This window comes from Amblyomma maculatum, chromosome 9 (genome assembly GCF_055883805.1).
Source record: "Amblyomma maculatum isolate TAMU_Amacu chromosome 9, ASM5588380v1, whole genome shotgun sequence".
NCBI classification, from domain to species: Eukaryota; Metazoa; Arthropoda; class Arachnida; order Ixodida; family Ixodidae; genus Amblyomma; species Amblyomma maculatum.
In genome coordinates this window covers 67598525-67618741 of record NC_139352.1, presented here as the reverse complement: position 1 = coordinate 67618741, position 20217 = coordinate 67598525, and the positions used below count along the sequence as shown (strand labels likewise).

The 20217-nt window shown below is 45.8% G+C and overlaps 1 long non-coding RNA gene across 1 annotated transcript in view; it reads left to right on the top strand.

Moving 5' to 3' along the window:
* The window catches only part of LOC146179297 (uncharacterized), a 625697-nt gene that overhangs the window by 551809 nt on the left and 53671 nt on the right, over positions 1–20217 (top strand). The window contains exon 4 of the long non-coding RNA XR_014700917.1: positions 18390–18529. This is a non-coding gene — a long non-coding RNA (uncharacterized LOC146179297). The remainder of the gene's footprint in view (positions 1–18389; positions 18530–20217) is intronic.

Here is a 20217-nt window from a genome sequence, read left to right as displayed (position 1 = left end):
TGTCCGCTTAGAGCCCGAAGTGCAGAGTTTATGTTCGACATACGTGGATATTTCCAATAACTGTTTCGCTGTTTTTGTTGCTTGACTACGTGTTTGGTTGCTGTGGTTGTGCTATGGCGCGTGTTTTTCGAGTACTTTCAATTGTTCTCCCTGTAATTTTTTTTCTTTCAGTTCCTCCCGCGAAGGGAATGTAGGAGTTAACAGTGTGAAGGTTTGGGTTAGACGTCGGTATGCTTCATGCTCCATGCAACAAAAAGGTGAGGGACAGAAGTGCACAAGCGCTGTTGTATGTCATTCGTCTTCTTGTTGCGCTATGGCACACGAAGAAAGAAGGTTCAAGTCGAATGAGGGTTAGCGAGAAGATGGGAAAACCCCTCTTGAGCGAACACCGACGCCGAAATTAGGGTGCGGGGAGGCTGCACACGTTTCTCCAAATTTACACGCCTCTTAATCTTTTGCAAGACATTTCTGCTTTAGATGGATAAATTTATTTTTTACGAGTCGTTTCTACATCCCAGCCGTCAACTCCTAACCGACGCGGCAACGGCAACGAGCGAATCAAGTTGCTCTCTTCCATTCTCGTTTCCTGATCTTTTCTGCCATTTTTGTTTTTCCCCTGCGTTTGGCGTGCCATTGCTAATTTGCCTCTTTGCCCTCTTTACCCTCTAAACATATAATTAATTCTACCTCGGGTACTTCTCTGTTTTCATCACTACAATTAATTTTTCGGTCTTCTTTTAGGTTAATTTTTTTTTATCTTCCCAATTTTATTTCTTTCTATATTATATGTTATGCTCCTATATGCGCGATCCGTATTCCCAGTCGGCTGGAACTGGCTGCAACAGACGGCTCAACGGACACCGCAACTGTAAAGATTTAGACGAAGGCTCTCCCAACGGGGATGACGATGTCAAAGCCAGTGGCGGGTGCCAAGGCCGACCCCACAGTGGAAAGGGCGCCTGTGACGACGAGTTGGAAAAGGCGGGGACACTCGTTTCTCTCGCTCACCTCTGAGCCGCTAGAACGCGATGGAAAAAGCGGGCATTATTACCACGCGCGGTCTGCTTGCACGGCCAGATAACACGCGCGGTCACTCGCTGCACAAGGAGGTTGTATAAGGCATAAACTCATTCTTTGCTCCGTGGATTTACGCAACGCATATATTGTTGTTCGTGTGTGGGAGGGCGCTGAGCGAGCTCGATCTACTCGACGGACGTTGGGCGAGGGCTGTTGACTGGACGCAGTTCGCTGGACATCGCCTATGCAAGAGGGATAACAATTGCGCTCTCTTTTAAACATCGACCCAGAATCGTGCTTCATATTTACCCTTTTTATTTTAGTGTTGTGCACTATGTGCGTGGTGCGCAGAATGAGTTGAGTGCAGGGTACTGTGCGCGGCCGCACATGCGCACCACGGACATATACACACACGGTTGGGTCGTGCCACCGTGACGTATCGCTCCTCGTTCCGCTTGCGTTTCATTTGTTTATTTTATATCAGACAGCGTAACAAAGGAAAGTCGCTTTGGGAAGACAAAACAGAAAAGATAAAAAGAGCAAGCGCCGGATCGCTTTTGAACCGGACTAACAACCGTTAGCTTCGGCGCAGAAAATGCTTCTCCGAAGAATGATCTTTTTTTTTTTTTTTTTTTTTTCCTTTGTAACTGGGGATCCGAGCACATTAGCGTGACTTGAGAGGATCACTTAGCTTGTAAGCGCTGCTCGAAGGCTAATCGATTTCATCGTTGGATCTGCGCATGTGCCCAGGAAAAAAGTCAGGAAATGGGGAAGGAATAAAAGACGGTATGCTTTAAGTACTTGCTAAACTTTTCACGTAGATACATCGCAAAAAATAATCAGGAGAATTACAGAGCATGACAGTATAAATAGGTGTTCCGTGGGAGGGGGAGAGATGAAGGATGGGTGTACCATATTTAAGAGCAGATTATGTTGCTATTTGCACGCGAAGCTAATTCTTGGTACTGATGCACAGTATAACGCAAATGCCGATGAGATCGAAAGCTATCTGTTTTGAGAAGCAAGATATTGATCGGCTGACGTTTACTCACCTTGTATGTAGGTCACTTTGCGATTTCATGATTTGCAGGCAGCAAGCTGGATCGGTCGAATGCCAGCCCTATCAATGCAAAGACGGAAATGAGGTAATGGGGAAAGAACAAACATTAACGAATTGTGGCTTCTGGTCGAGTGCGGTTCAGCGGACTGCGTCAGGCTTGCCACGCACACGAGGCCTTATGAAGCCCTGTGTGTTTTCATTGACATTGCATGGTCAGGCATGACGTACAGCTGAGACTGAAGACATCACTAACCTCAGCATTATTATGCTACTCAGCTACAGCACCACCATCATCATCGTCATGTTCCTCAAGGAAGAAGGTCCCTCTGACGGTTTGAGTAACAACTAAGAGTGGTTTATTCTTCGCCCCGGCTGGAGAATTGGCAATCAATCGATGGCCCAATTTACACTTGTCGCAAATGTTAGCGCGCGATCGGTAAGCCAAAACTGGTCTTTTCGGTGAAGTTTGAAGAAAAAGTTTACTGGAACCCATTAAAGGCCAAGTTGATGTATAGTCCACATTTTATTTGGAGGGGAAACTTGCGAGCTGTCACCATGGCAACAACGCTTTGAGAGCTTTTACAGGATTAAAGAGAGAAAATTTCAGTGCTCAGTATTTGAAAACTCGTGTACTTGGATTCAATGAAACGCTTGTGCCCAAAAATGTTCGAAACAATCATTTGATAGCTATGCTTTAGTTGCTATGTGATTTAAGAATTAAGATTTAAAAATATGACATACATACATACATACATACATACATACATACATACATACATACATACATACATACATACATACATACATACATACATACATACATACATACATACATACATACATACATACATACATACGTACATACATACGTACATACATACGTACGTACATACGTACGTACATACATACGTACGTACATACGTACATACGTACATACGTACATACGTACATACATACATACAGCCCCGCCGGGGTGGCGCAGTGGTTACGGCGCTCGACTACTGTTCCCAAGGACGCGGGACCGAATCCCGGCCTCGGCGGCCGCTTTTCGATGAAGGCGAAAAGCAAGGTGCCCGTGTGCTGTACGATGTCAGTGCACGTTAAAGACACCAGGTGGTCGAAATTTCCGGAGTCCTCCACTACGGCGTCTCTCATAGCCTGAGTCGCTTTGGGACGTTAAACCCCACAAACCAACCAACCAACCAACCAACATACATACATACATACATACATACATACATACATACATACATACATATATACATGCATGCATGCATGCATGCATGCATACATACATACATACATACATACATACATACATACATACATACATACATACATACATACATACATACATACATACATACATACATACATACATACATACATACATACATACATACATACATACATACATACATACATACATACATACATACATACATACATACATACATACATACATACATTAATACGTTGAGAAAACTTGCTTGGGCTCGGTTAGAAATATATACGCAAAAAATATATGTAACGTTTCGGCCGCGGGACTGGCGTTCGGCACAAAAAAGAAAAGCGCGAATGCTTAGCAGTGCTATATATATATATATATATATAGGGAGGCGATGTGAACATGGCATGAAAATAAACAAAAACAGAAATACGTAGTGCCAAAAAGGCGCGTGGCGAAGCAGTAACGTGAAACTGCAATGGCACAAACAAGATATAATTACATATCGTGATTCCAGGTTAGTGGCGTTCAAAAAAGTAATCATATAAGGCGCAATGCATGTGGCGAACATAGCACAACGCGATATAGAGCACGCGGAGGTTACATAAAAATTAAAAAAAATGCATTTACCAGAATTATTGATGCACAGTAGTGAAAATAAAATTTATGAGATTACGGAAAATTAACCAATAGAAATGAAAACGCGCGTAGCAAAATCCCACGTTTGAACGTTTGTGTGGTTTAAAAATGGAACACCAGCCACGATCTCATTGATATTTGCAAGGCCGTCGAACGGGACGAGTTACGGCAGGCAGGCTAATTTTCCAAAGCTTTCATTAATGACTGACGAGGCAGCTTTAAATTTAAGAATTAGAAACGATTCCATGACTTCTCCGTCGGGGCGTGATCTAAATCCCGATTGCAAAACTATAGCCTTTAGTTTATCGAATGAGTGACCCTAAATCCTAACATGCTTGGATAATGGCAAATTAGGAAGGCTGTAGCGCTGTAAGCTTTGTGGTTATTAAAACGCAACCGTGATGTCGCAGTTTGCCCAATATACTGAAGCCGGCAAACAGAGCATTCAAGCAGATGACTACATTTTCGGTGTCGCATGTGTAATTGTCTTTTATCTTTACCTTGTAATTAGAAGCTGTGGTGACGGTTACTTGTGGCGTGGTGATTTGGGAACAACCATTACACCGGGGTATTTTGCAAGGCGAACAGCCGCTTAAAACTGGAGTGGAAATTTTGGAGGAAATTAAGATGTCACGTAAGTTTTTAGCAGGACGATAGACTGCTCTCGTTGGTTCTTGACAGATATCCTGTAACCGCTCGCTCTGCATTAACATATTGTGATACCCCGCCGGGGTGGCGCAGTGGTTAGAGGGCGCTCGACTACTTTGCCCAAGGACACGGGATCGAATCCCGGCCTCAGCGGCCGATTTTCGATGGCGGCAAAAAGCTAGGTGCCCGTGTGCTGTGCGATGTCAGCGCACGTTAAAGAACCCCAGGTGGTCGAAATTTCCGGAGGCCTCCACTACGGCGTGTCTCTTAGCCTGAGTCGCTTTGGGACGTTAACCCCCAAAACCAAACCAAGATATTGTGATGCCTTTCAGAATGTCTGTTACATTGGGCGCTGATGCTGAGTATGTTAGCACAAGGTTAGTTCGGTATATGTATATATACCGAAAAAAATAAATAAATAAATATATATATATATATATATATATATATATATATATATATATATATATATATATATATATATATATATAGTGTGTGTGTGTGTGTGTGTGTGTGTGTGTGTGTGTGTGTGTGTGTGTGTGTGTGTGTGTGTGTGTGTATATAAACGCACAGGAAGGCAGACCAGCTGTGCTATTACCTCGATGTTTTGAATAAATCTCCCCTTTTCTTTAAGCTGCTCACTGAAAATACAACTCATTGGTTTTTTTTTGTTTTCTTTCTATATCCGACAAAGAAAACCCACGCACATATATATCCACAAACGACCCGTCATTCGGGGGCACCGAAGAAAGGTTTTTAATCAGTCCCAGAGATGCCTTAAAAGAAAAGAAAAGAAAGAACAGAAAAGGAAGGCAAAAGAAGAGGAAATGAAACAAAAAGGCAGGGTTTGGGGAGAGAAAGAGCTTTTCCTTTGAAGAGCCAACTGCGACTACAACTCGGCGAGCTCCCCCCATTCTCCCTCCGTCTTCCACACAAGGCTCGGCGCATTCGCTCGGCAGCTTCGTTTAATGGAGAATCGAGCACGACGCGCGCTTAATTCTCTCTCTCTCTCTTTTTTCAGGCAGTCTGGCTCTCTTTGTTTCTGCGAGCTCCTCCTCTCTCAACCTTCATAAGCCCCCTTCCCAGATCCATCTCTCCGCTCTCCATCCCTAACGACGACGATGTCGCGGGTTCGTTAACCGCTGGTGCTTTCTTTCCTTGCTCGTGCTCAACACTCTGCAGCTAGAAAGCTGCAGAAACACCACCGCCATCTATGCACCCTCTTTAATTAGAAGCGTACAACAGTACAGAGGCATATAAGGCTTGCGCATGTTAATATCAGTAGTCACGATCACTGAATTTCTCTTGCTTAATCGCGACATCGATTGCCAGGAGAGTGGCTGTCTGGGCAATGATGATAGGCTGAACGCTGACAATCAGGGCCTCGAACAAAAAGTCCTCGTGCCAAAAGGCGGGTTGTGCTAAACACCAAGAGGAGCCCCGAGAAGTCGACTCCCCAGAATTTTAACTGGTGCATAAGGATTCCTTCCGTGATTGCTAGGCACAAGGGGATAGGTATGTCCAATCACGATATGCGCTGAAATCTCCCTGATCGAAATCTCTTATCGTGGGCTCAGGAAGGTGGTGCCGCGTTCTTGTGTTTAAAAGTCCGTGGAGGTAGAACGTTTTCGCATATGACTGGTAGAGATGGGAGCCCTGGAGCATCAGAACATGCGCAGAAAAGACGATTGCCAATCACGGCAGGTCAATCGCGGTACGTTCTGTCTTGCGGATTTTCGGCGTGGACGTTCGTGAATTTGGTTCTTCGCGTATTACCAGTTGTACGGCCAGCTCTGCAGCTTCTGTGGTACTGCACGGTAGTTCCTTGATTGAGCTCTGGTGCAGTATAGGCGTCATACTGCTCACTCCAGCCTCCTCCCCTCCTGCCGCCATTCCTTTCTCCATTTTTGTTCCTCCACTGTTCTCCCTTAAGCGTTTTCTTTTCTTCTCGTCCGTTTATTTTCCACGCGTGTTTTCTCCTCGCTCGTGCTCTTTCATAATTCATTCAGCGCTAGCCGTAATTCGCTCGTTGCCGGTACACTGCAATACATCCGCGCGCGCCAAGGGCAGAAAACGCGAAAGCTCGGCCTGCGCCAAGCGAGAAAATGCGCTCGCCAGCTTCATTTATTGCGTGCAGCGCAAGAACACCGGAACTGCGCTCGTCTGTGCGCACACTGCGACGTCCAAAAAAAAAGAAAAAAAAAAAGTCGGTTTTGAATTTCGACACAGCATTTCACTGTCACTTACTTTTGAGCATTGGAATCTTGAAAAGGAAAGAAGACATTTAGCGAGGCCGATCACAGATGAGTCAAAGACGGAAAATGCTGCATCGAATGACGCACTGCTTTGCAACGAATGATATTTGTCTTATTGGGAAAAGCCAAGGCACTGACTTGAGCAGTGCTGCGCGCAACTAAAGGTGCCGGGTGGAGCTTCCTTCAGCTGCGAGAATGCGTTTTGCTTGCCAACGCGAGAGGCATATGTGCGCGCGCGAAAAACAACACTGGCGCAGGAGGCGTTGACCGGGGAACGGTGAAAGTATGGTGGAGATTTAGAGGTGGAAAGTGTGTGTGTGTGTGCCTGTTTGTTTGGAAAGGAAGACGGCGGGGGGGGGGGGGTAAGGCAAATGCCGAAAATGGGGAAATGAGAATGGAGTAGGGAGTAGAAAATACGATGTCTCGTCGCGTCGTCGTTGGAGCTTTGGAGCTGCAAAAGTTTCCTCCATTCCGCCGCTAGCTTTCTTGTTCGTTCCGCTTATCTTCCACATTCGCCCTCATTTCTATTCATTCCGATGTTCGCATTAAAACTTCATCATGGTGCGTAGGGTGCGGATCTGTATGAGAAGACATCGTCAGCAAGATCTGATAAAGATATAAAAATAAATTGGAATAACCGAACAAAGTTGGAAAATAGAGCTTTCTGTTTTAAATCTTTATTTCACTCTGACAGTAATGAGAAATGCAGTTTTTTCTTGTGTTTTCACAAAAAAGGAAGTCATTTATAATTAATGAAAGATTACTGCTATAACTCAGACTGGTTGCCAATGCATGCAGGCCTGGTTTATTTCTTTCCTCGTTTTACATACCGTTCGAAGCGTTGCTTAGTTAGGCCATATTGCGAGCCCACCTTCTTGCAGCATTTTTCCCGAGATGATGGTGATTTTGTAAAGCGGAAATTAGCTGGATTTTCGTATTTTTGGAAGATGAATTCTCATCGAGCGAAACGAAATGACAGATTGCTGAGTTCTGAAGGCAAATGGTAGGGGAGGGGGGGGGGGGGGGAGGATCTAAGGTGGCTCAAAGTAACAGGCTGCAGATAATTTTGGCTCACATGGCCACCTGGCGTGAGCCGAAATCTGGAGTCAAGCTTGGCTGAGTCATAGCCAGAACACAAGTCAATCACTGTTGAATGCAATGTTTATTTTTATATTTTTTTTTATTTTTGCGTTCTTGACGATTCCTGCACCATATAACGTAGGCCATCAAGCGAGAGTAGGGTCATGACCTTGTAACGTATAAACTATATAAACTTAGGAATAATGACAAAAAAAATAGCAACCATAAATTAATCAACAGGCGCGACCCCACGAGTTATTTTTATCTTTTTATCTTCTTCAGCAGGTTCTCATCCACAGCCAAGATAACGACGCAGTGCAAGCCGGCTGGCTTCCCAACATTCTAATCAATCAGTTCTGTTCCGGAAAACTAAATCTAAAAAGGGAATCCAGTGAATGGTTCAAATTACAGCTGGGGCCGTAAATTTTACTCCTAGTAGGGTTGTTTTGCGAAACTTGTGACCTCTATATACTGGCGTATAAAACAGGAGGTTATCTGCAGTAGTTATAAAAAATAAAATTAAACAAACACATTATCCAAGCCTTCTACGTTATTTCCGTACCGTGCTTTCCCAGGCCCCAGTCGCTCACTGCAATGGCTCCGAGGTTATGCACCTCAATTCGTATTTGCTTCCACGCTTGCCTACGCTTGTAAGCCACGCGATTGTTACCCTGACCTTGTCGCATGGTTTCACTCGTCTCCCTGCGTCGCTAACCTGCTGCCCGCAAGCTGCCGTTATTAAGACAGGCTTTGAGACACCTTTGATAGGTCCTATGATTAACGTGCGCGTAGCGTATACGTGTACCACGACTTGAGGAACCTGGCGAATACGGCGGTGACTTAATCGGTTCCAAGCCGGCTGAATTCGCGCAGAACTGAGGTGATCAGTTTCCTTTCTGTCGTCATGGGGCTTAGTACGAACGTGCTTGGCGTTGTAAAAGTGCTCGAGTTGATCGAGATTTATCCCCAGATTTCTCCGATTAGGCTATAGAAATGGTTCGTTGCTGTCTGTTGCTTAAGTTAGTGTACCTGTGTACCAGTTCGATTTTAGTCGTCTTTTTGTCTTCCTGTGAAATTGTTGATGTTATCTCACTCGGCGTGAACTAGTGGGGGAATGTATTATTTATCGTTAATTAATGTCAAATAATCCTAGTGTGCCGTGATGAGCGAAGATATTGAAGTGGATCGCAGTTTTAAAATGTGACCAGTTAGCTGCACTGATCTACACTATGATCGAAACGCCGCCATTGATTTAAATAATAATAATAATAATAATAATAATAATAGTAATAATTGGTTCACAGGAAGGGAAAGGCACAGTATCTGCCACCCTTGTTTCTGTGGACACCTCAACCGCACCGTAAGGGAATGGAGGAAGGTGGGAGAGAAAGTGGAGTCGTAGTGGAGGGCTATGGAGTAATTTCGACCACCTGGCGATCTTAAATGTGCGCTAACATCGCACTGCACACGGACGCCTCTTCGTTTAGCCTCCATCGAAATGTGTTCCAACTTTTTTTTTGCACCCAATAAAAACAATAAGAACATAAAACCAACTGGCTGTCACGCCTGCACCGCCAGGGAAGTGTACCTTGCATCCGCACCCATTTCCTAATTTTCTTATTTCTTAAATAAAACGTACTCGTTTTATGCCGCGAAAAAAAAAAAAAAGGGAAAACAAAGGAAGATAAATTCCGTTGTTAATGTAAACGGACCAATTCACCCCAAACTAATTGCGTGCCGCAGATGTCTAGCTGCAAGAGTTCCGTGAACTGAAACCTCACGCGTTATTATTAATCTTCATCGTGGCACCATGATGGCACGTGGAGGATTAGGGGCGAAATAAATGACCACAATTAAACCCCGGCGCCAACTTCGTATGCACGTGCTGTTCCAAAACCATAGAGGCGTGAAGGCATCATATTTCATGGACGCTTTCCTGCGTGTCTGTGGCGGTTGAAAAAAAAAAAAAAAACCTGCCTCCTAATTGTACGTGAGAGCAGCAGCCTACCGCCTTCCTCGGCTTGCTGTTTTATATAGATGTCTGTTGTTGTTTCTTCTTGAAATCCTCAGCTGAAATGCACGCGGGCAACGAGGCGGGGATTAACGCTTTCCGGAATCGTACATACTCGGCCTTCAACTGGTTGGGGTTCGTTTCCCCCGAAGCACTCACAGTATACGAATGGAACAGATGGATAGCTAAGCGGGGGATGGGCGCAGGGGCAGCAGGGTTGGCGAACCTTAATGTCAGCTGTGCACAGTGACTCTTGAGCTCCGTAGCCAGCATATGGACCTTTTCAAAAGGAGATCGCAGGGCGCCGCCATATTGGACGCTGGAGTGTGCTCGTAAAAGAGGAAAGAGTTCAGGACCAAGCTCCCCCCTCTGTCGTCATAGCCCGAAAAAAAAAAATATAAGATAATACCGCTGCTCACAGGGTCCCGAAAAGCACGAACAAAGAACAAAGGCAGTTAAGTCGTGCCTCTTTAATATGGACACCTTGGTTTCCGCCTTTGGTTTCCGGCCAAAACTGTCCTTTACGCAATAATTGGTAAAGAAAAATGCTTCAAAAAAATATCTCAGTATGATTATAAGGACTGCTTTTGTACATAGGGGCAGCCAGTGAAATTGAAATTAGACGTAATTTTGGGGCGGTACAAGCCTGTTATTTCGGGAACCATTATGCTTTAAATAACTTGGTGCAATTTAATTCGTTTCATCCGTAGTGGTCTCTGATCGGCTTGATGGTGTCTAATTGATAAATAACGACTTTATTGCAAAAGCTGACATCCACCAAACTGCCGATGCATGTCTGCACTTTGTAACGAGAAAATCTCACGAATACGGCTTTTATCGTGGCGCAAGCTGCAGATAGAGTATTTGTTTGCAACTATCCGTGCAGAGCGGAAAATGGCAAGACGCGTCGACTGGGAGGTTTTGCACTTACGGTCTTGAAATCTCAAAAGGGCCGTCACTCAGTCATTTGCGATTTACATAATTGCGTTCCTCTAGTACTTTGCACTGAAAATGCCGAAATGAACGGACCAAGTGAGGCAATAGAGATTTTATTCTCACCATTGCCCATATAGAAAGGCATGAAAAGATCATCCGCTGTTATACGGAAGTCCCCGCCGCGGTGGTGCAGAGGTAAGACGTCCATTGCGGGAGTACCCGGGTTCGATCCCGACAACCGGAGGCTGCGTTTCGATGGAGGCGAAGCAAAGGGGCGTCCCGCCGGGATGGCGCAGTGGTTACGGTGCTCGACTACTGTTTCCAAGGACGCGGGATCGAATCCCGGAGTCGGCGGCAGCTTGTCGATGGAGGCGAAAAGCAAGGCGCCCGTGTGCTGTACGATGTCAGTGCACGTTAAAGAACCCCAGGTGGTCTAAATTTCCGGAGTCCTCCACTACGGCGTCTCTCATAGCCTAAGTCGCGTTGTTAAACCCCACAAACCTAACCAAACCATTATACGGAACACTATGACGTATCCTTACAGAATATCACGCGCGTCAAGCTGATTGATTGATTTATAGGAAGGGAAAGCCGCTGTAACTGCCTCACTTGTTTTCTATAGACACCTCAACCGCGCCGTAAGGGAAGGGAGGAAGGTGGGAGTGAAAGTGGAGAGAGAGAAAGAGAAGCCGTAGTGGAGGGCTACGGAGCAGTTTCGACCACCTGGGAATCTTTAACGTGCGCTGACATCGCACAGCATATGGATGCCTCTTGGTTTCGCCTCCATCGAAACGCAGCCGCCGAGGTCGGGTTTGAACCCGGGTACTCCGGCAAAGTAGTCGGGAGTCTTACAAGTTACCACTGCACCACCTTGGTGGGGCGCGCGTCCATGGGGATGTTCGCATTGCCTTGCGTGCGAAGAGGAATATATAGGGTGTCCAACTAACTTGAACCAGGATTAAAAGAAAAACCACGGTTAGCTTTAACACAGCGAAACCAATTCAGAGCTGTTCAGAGTCGCCTTTGCTAACCTCCAGTATTTTTTCGTTCACTAAAGTTAATTAATTGGTGAAGACTAATTAGCTATATTTCGTATAGCTAATTAGCTGTATTTCGTACCAGCAGTGCTTCTACTCAATTCGAAACTGCGGTAGAAACGCGGTGCATATAGGACCACTTCGTTCGCACGGATTAAACGATTATTCCTAGGGCGAACGTCATAACAACAATTTGGTGTCAAAGTATTTGTACTCCCCGGGCTGGGACGGGTAGGTCACCGCCGCTTGCGGCGGGGGATGGCCTGCCACAGAATTTTTATCTGTTGTAGGCCGTCACTGCACCCGCCACCGCTTCGGTGGTGGACGATGGCTGTTGTTGCTGCGCGCGTCTTTCTCTCTCTGCTCCAAATTCATGATCCCCTTGGTCCCCGTCAAGTTTATTACAGAAGTGGAAGCAAAATGTAGCTTTACCTTTCTGTATATACTGCGATGACAGGTTGTCGAAGTAGTGGATACTCATTACGTCAAGACATTGCTTTTCATTTTTTTTTTTAATACCATAATTCTAATGTGCAAAATGTTCGCATTTGCTCGGCGCTAAAATCAACTTTGGCATGTCAGCACTCTTCGTGAACCACCATGAAAACGTTTTCATGAATCTAACAAAAAGTGTGACCAACATACAATGCTCTCGTTTCTGTGACGTCATTTTACACGCCTTACACACGTCATTCACTGCACTTCAGCAGTAGCGTATATTCAGTTAAGTGTATATTCACACGTATATGTTCTATTTTCAGCGTGTAATTCCCCTTTCTGACTTTGTAAGAGATGCGTATAACCTAACTCACGAAAAAAAAAAAAAGAAAAAAAGACGTTCTTTTTCCTTACTGCCGCCGTGGAGGAGATTACCTCGCTGTACAGTGGAAAAGCAACCGCTGCGAAATAATCCCAACACGTTAGCTCCATGCCGCCTCTCTGGCGTATTACGCAACAGCGCGGAAATTACAAAAATTCTTTTTCGGCAGCAACGTTACTTGGAGAACACTGCGCATATCGTATTGAACGGCCTCCCCTTTCTAACTTTAGCGTCACGGACGGAGAACTCGTAAAACTTCGAGTTTGCTCATTTCGAGCTCGGAACGAGAGGGGGCAGAGTAAGTGTAACAGGGCTACGCCCAGTTTCGTAATGTCGTAAAAATGCTGCGAGCTTTTCGAGAAGCACCGTAAGTGTGAAGCCACTTGAATGCAGCGGCGCGCTTAATATCACGATGTTCGTGCTGAAGCAATAGGACGCTGAAACACAATGTAACGGGCCGAATTTGATGCAAAAAAAAAAAAAAAAAGAAGGAAAGAAGAAAACGATTACGCGCCAACTTAGTGGACTTGCATTGTAAACAGTCCTCATTTTTTTTGCATATGAATGCTCCCATTCGAGGAAAACGGGCTTTGCATATATATTTTCTGCTTTCTTCCATTTGCAACGATTGCGAAACCATTTTGTGAACTGCTGAAGAAATATTAGTATTCTATAGCATCTCTTAGAAAATGTGATCTGCGATTTTATCATACAAATTAGCTATGTGTGCTATATATTATATTATATTATATATATATATATATATATATATATATATATATATATATATATATATATATATATATATATACACTGAAAGAGAATATTATTTAGGGTCGCGGCAACTCCCAGAACAAATACTGCACCTTGCCGCGCTTTAGTTGCTTGCGTTCGGTGTATATAGCAGATCACATATAGTAAAGGCGTGTTCAATACTGTATTTGCGTGGAGTGAGTTAACTCAGACTATTTTGATGCATCATCTATAGTATATACAAGTTTAATAGCTTTATGAGATGCGCGCATCGTGTCACAAAACTTTCATGCCTGTCTTATATATATATATATAATTTTTACCATTTTTTTACGAAACGTACTCAGAAAAGAGGCATTCACACTCATGCGAGACTAGACCCAACGGTTGAACTAACGCTTGCACAGGCAGGGGCAAGAAGAGAGACAGCAACCAGGCCCACATCGCGACAATATCACGTGCGGTGTGCACCCTTTTTCCACCAGTGGCCACGTAACTATACTAGCGCCACTTTTCATTTTGAGATCGTAAACAGACCTTATTTTCCGTTTGTGGTCGAGTGGGTACTCAGGAGACCAGTTCTCACAAGTAACGTTTGAACGGGTAGTTAATCATGCCCCGTAAGCAGTGGTTTGATTAGGCCGCGATATTTCTCGTATTTGAGGGTCAGGGAAGCCAATGCCGGCGTCCTCACCAAAGCGTGGTGCCTCACCACAGTTTCTCATTCCCACTGTTCTTCCACAGTGAAACCATGCACTCTTCCCTTCCTCTCGTGCTCAAACGAGACTTTTCGAGAAAACGAATTACTTGCGCCTTCTAAACCATGTCTGCCCGCGGCTAAGTTCTGCCACGGCAAACACGCGCGCAGAACACTGCGGCGTGTGGGATACACCAGGAGCGGTGAACGAACGTCCGTCCCAATGTTTTGCTCGGAGAACCCCACCCGCTTCAAACGGGAGATGGGGGAATAAAAAGAAACGGGAAGGGGAGGAACGACCTGTTTTTGCTGCTTCTCCTTTCGGGAGAGGAGTGCGCCAAGGCTGCACGCACCAGCACCACACGGCACGGGAAGACGGCTGCTGGCACCAGCGCCGCAGAGGCAATCGGATCGATGAGCTCAGATTCGGGCACTCCCGGTTCCCCTTCTCGGCACCCTCTCCACAACCCCCATGTCCGCACCGCACCCAGTGCAAGGCTAGCGAAAAAAATGCTGCTGCAGGCATCGGTTTCGGGAAGAGAGCGCGAGGAGAAGGCTCTAAGGGAGCTGGGGAAAGGGAAATAGGAAAGGGGGAGGTGCAGAGGCGCCGAAACCCGGGGACATTGAACCTCAGCGCTGGTCCTTGGCCCTGGCCGCACTTCTCCCTTCTGTTTCTTTAGCTGCAATTTCTCGGCAAAACATCGTTTCCCCCCTCCTTTGGCCCTCCATATCCCCAAGCGGTTGCGCTCGAAGAAAACCGCGTTTTTCCTTCCCCGTTGCCCCAACCTTTCTTCCCTTCTCCTCTTTCGTTCTCCCTCCCCAGCTTCCCTTTTCGGTGCATGGACCTATGTGCGGAATCGACCGCCATATAAGCGCCGATGTGTGCGAGTGTACTCTAAAAGCTCGCCAAATCGATGCCTTTCTCGGAGCTGGCGGCGAGCTTCTTCGGGGAGATTTTGGGATGAAACAGAAACACGGGGTTGTGGGAGAGGATAGAGGGAGGGGGGGGGGGGTTTCCAAAGAGAAAGTGAATCGAGCGCCTCGTACCACTGGCTTGCTGGACGGTTGTAACAGGATTAACGGCGCTTCCTTGTTGTGCTCCTTGACTGGCGTTGTTTACGTCCAATGAGCGTAGACACGCGACCTCTTCTTTCTTTTTCTTTTTCTTTTTGTTCCCGGGAACACGCGGTGACTGACCTGCGCGTTTGAATTCTGAACAGTCACGAAGGTCGATACGGGCTGCGCGCGCGCGTTGTTTATTCGTTCCAGGAAACTGCAAATGTTGAAGTTCCACGTTCACTCCCACCTTCTTCCCTTCCCTTACGGCGCGGTTCAGGTATCCACAGAGCAAGTGTGACAGATACTGCGCCATTCCCTTCCTGTGAACCAATTATTATTATTTATTTATTGAAGAGCTGGGCGACGAAAGCTAACGCGATCAAAACATGACATGGTTCAGTAAGGTTCAGCTGAAAAATGAAATGAGGTAAGCGACAGTGCCATTTGGCCTGTTTACTACTTCACACATGTTTTACGTTGTAAAGTGTAGTTCCGGAATCAATTCCATGCGATTCTCCCGGTAACATATAATCGAGGGTGCAACTCACACACAAAGAGAGGTAGAGAGGAAGGGCAAGTATGCACTTCGCACATTCGGGAGCAGAAAGTAAGATTTGTATTAGTTGTGAGCGTCTAGTAACATGACTGATATGATGACAAGTTGTTAGTATAAATGGGCTATCAATAATAAACGCTATAGGGTGTCCTCCAAGCTTTGCAGCGCTCTTGGCATTCATCTCCATCGAAAGAGAATAGACTTTATCCGCAGCTCTTCTGGGCCGCTGAGTTGGCAACGAGCTTGCCGCACGAAGACAGCTGGCCTTGCGGCTGGTCTGAGACGAGCCAAGCAGTCCATTAACTAAGAAGGGGTAAAGTGATTGTACGCTAATGGACATTGAAATATATAGTGAGAGAGGTTGGCGTAGTGGCGTAGAGCCTGGACACGAAGTTGTAGCCAGATGAGCCGCTGTACTAAGGCGTCAAGTTGAATCTGGTGGCGGTGATGGCCGAATGGTTTCAAGCGGAAACAAATGGTGCTTATTTTAATCGAATTCATTTTCTTTTTCTCAGTGCAGCGCGAGGTTGGGACAAACAAAGGGTATGCAGTAAAAAATGTAAGGGTTGCGTTTTCCCATCTCTTTTTCCGGAAGTTTTCGCTCGTCTGTCCGTCCACACGTAGAGAAGGCTCGAGAAAACATCACATATACGTGGAAAATTGTGTGTTTCAGGGAGATTCCAACCTCCGCCTTATAGGCTATAATATGGGTAGAGGCCGAACGCCAGAAGAAGCCGGCGTGAGCAGACAGCGCTCCTCCTGTTTTCATCTGGCATGCATGCTGTAGAAGCTTACTGAAATAGCACGTGGTCAATTACAAGGCATAAACAACGGCATCGTTCTTAAAGAACTGGCGTTAATTTCGTGCGCATGCGAAGAAAAAGAAGGATTTATATTTAATAGGAGAGTATACAGGAGGATATATATGGGAGGATTTATATTTATATAGGACAGTATAGGAGAGAACAAACAGGAGATACAGGTTATCCGTTACGAATGCACATGTGCACTCGGTGACCAAAGACGGATTCCTTGAAGATGTTCAAACTTTTTCACAGTGACACTGTATCTGCAAGAGAAGAACTCGCATGCGGTATGTATCTCCGATACGCCTTATCTACGGAGAGATTGATGGTAGTATGCGGCAAGGAATTTGAATTTCCGGTTTCAACCGGAAAGTAAAGAAATGATAATTGTGCGTTGAATTTTTTTTTCTATTATTATTCGGCTTTGCCGAAGGCAAATCAGTATCCCTGAGTTCGATGGCTCAGCTAGTGGGACATAGAGCGCCAGTTAAAGAAAGTCAGCAGAGTCAACGTACGTCAGTTAAAAACCATGGAGCGTGGCGAGGCAACCAGGCAATTGTAGTTGTATTTTATCTCAACTACCAGGTACACGTCCGGCTTATACCGAGTAGCACCGCGCCTTAACTCCAACACTCATAATCTCGTTCCCTTTAATTTTCAGTTAGGTACTTCACTGAAGCCTCAAAAATTCACTTAATGAATGAAGCCACGTTTCTGATGCAGGATTCACTTAAGTGTGTAGATCAATTTTCCAGTAAAATTAAGAAGTTTTACTTTAAATGGTGTCACATATACGCGTACATGTAATGTCATCCCGGCTAAGTTGCGAATATTATTATGCGGAATCGCGTACCAGTTGGGATCTCTTCGCAAGCGTTGAGCGTTGAGAGATTTCGCGGAGCCTTAAACTTGAAACGTGTTACTGCATAAGACCTCTATTCTTGACGCACTTCTTAGCGTTTTAGATGGGTTCTTGCCTCGCAAGCTGCTAGGTATGCTTATCAACTCGTTGTGGGGAAATAGCGGCGACCAGCGTCCTTTCTGGTAGTGTCGGTGCTGGGAAGGTATGAGGAGTTGTGATACCTCTTTTTGTTCGACACCCGGTAAAAAGACTGGCAGTGGTTGGTGATCAGTGTCAACATGACGTCACTAAAGATTGATTTTACCGCTCTTTTCAATCATCAGTTTAGGCGTGGGTGGCCGTTTGAGCAGGTCCACAACGTCACAGCACTCGTTCGCTCTAGCGGGTCTTAGGTTATCTGACGTCATGATTTTGCATGCCTCGCAGCGATTCAGTTCTCGTCTCTATAAGTTGCAACCGGTATCCGCTGCAGCATACACGGCATGACTCCATGCAATATAATGCTGATTCGGAAGCTTTGTGGTGTCATAGCTTAAGCGTGCAGTGTAAGAAAGGTTTCAGGCCCCTCGATGATTTGTGAACAGCAGGTGGTGGAAGAATGGGCCGTAATCATAAAGCTCTGCAATGACCCTGCAGTGTAGCTATAACGGCAGTACGGCAGCGGAAGATTTAATTCAAATATGGGACCAAAAACGAGATATTTATATGTCGCGACCTTAAACACGCCTCTTTCGATCTTCATGCTTAACGGCAACTGTTTAGCACCTTTGTTCTGTGAGCCCTGAGTTTTATCACGTTACGTTTCAGGTACTCCTTGAGCGTTATCGCAAAAAACTTATGTGCATCGCCGAGGCCACCTTACTGGAGCACCGAACAGCGTATAATTTCTCGCGATTTTTTTCTTCTTTTTTCGTTTGCCTCCCAGGGTCTGGCGCCACGGTTAGTGAAGCATGAAGAAGCAGCCAAGAACGTCTTCGATTTCGTCACGAGCGACTATCGACCCGGACTCAACTTTTGCCGTTTGGGCAACCCTGCCACCCGGATGCTGCGGTCCTAGATCCTGTGGTAAGTGACCTATGCGACACAGGGCGCTTTGAACGAGGAACTTAGTGTTGCAAGCATTCACGTGGACAAATGCGGATGCTCTCTGGAATAATATCTTCCTTTTAATGCAGAAGGTAAATTAACGCGACTAGCAAGCAGTGGTCCACTACGCACTTTTGGTATGTGCAGCGTCAGAAAAAAAAATAATAAAGAGGTACCCTGCCTGCACTGTAGTAATATACTGCCGCAGGTGTTTTATATTTTCTGACAGTGTGTTCGTTTGACGATGATGATGTATTAGAAGAAGAATAGAAAAGGAGCTATGCGAAAGGACCAAGCGCCTGATTTTCCTTCATGAGCATTAAATGCACTGGCCGGTGCCCCCTCCTAACTTAGGCGGCGCATGCACGCACGCACGCACGCACGCACGCACGCACGCACGCACGCACACACACACACACACACACACACACACACACACACACACACACACACACACACACACACACACACACACACACACACACACACACACACACACGCACACGCACACGCACACGCACACGCACACGCACACGCACACGCACACACACAAGCACACACACACACTTTCTCAAGCCAGCTATCATCTTTTCCTATCAATGAGCACCAATCGCACTTAGTATCCACTGGAACTTTTTCATGAGTCTGAAAGACCTGGCATCACTGGTGAATACATGCTAGTGTACGCCGCTCGCATAGTTTCGGTTACGCATGCCTACGGTGCTCAAGCCTAATCTTTCGTGATTTTGTTTTTTCGCTGTCTGTAACGGCCAAGGCTCCTGGGCTTACAATACTCTCTCGGTTATATTCTTATTCCTGGCCACCCTCCTCATCCGAAATACCCCCAACCCCGCAAGACAAAGCAGTACTGCAGTGAGTGCCCTTCAGTAGCTCGTGTTCTGCATTAGCTAGGGCCATTTAATAGAGCGGATTTCCCAAGCTCGCCCCCTCACCTGATACTGCTGAATGTACGGTTATGATTTTTTTTCCTTATCAAGCGGAATCAGCCCACAGAGAGAGAGAGAGAGAGAGAGATATTTTAATGGCAACAGGAGATGTCTGCCTGGTGGTAAGCCTAGCATGCCACTCCTGATGAGGGTTGAGGGATGAGGGTGACAGAGTGTGGGAGGGGAAGGGGAAATAAATGAGAAAAAAAGAGAATTGGTGTCGCACACTTTCACACGCACATAAGCACACACAGATGAGTTTTAAAGGGTATTGATCAACCCTGTGCCCTTAAGAAAAGTTAACTTTCACACGCACATAATCACACACAGATGAGTTTTAAACTTTATGCTCTTGATATCTCCATGATCTCTGCTGATCTGTCAGCTTCAACAACCTGGTCTGTGGACATCGAGACTCATGGCAGCGATCACCTACCTACATATATTGAGGTTTGTGGCTTTTCTCTCGCCTCTCAGCGGCATAAAGTTCGCTACACGAACTGGGAAGCTTTCGCTGATGCCGTAGAAAAGCAGGATCTGTCAAACTTAAATTATGACTCCTTCATTGCTGCAGTAGCACATGCTCAAACATTGCACACGAGAGTCCTCCACCTGCCAAAAGTGTACTCAGCTGTTGACGCCGAATATGAAAAACTGAGAGATGAGATGATGCACAGATGAGATATCAGCCCACAGGTATATAACCTCGACGATCAGCCA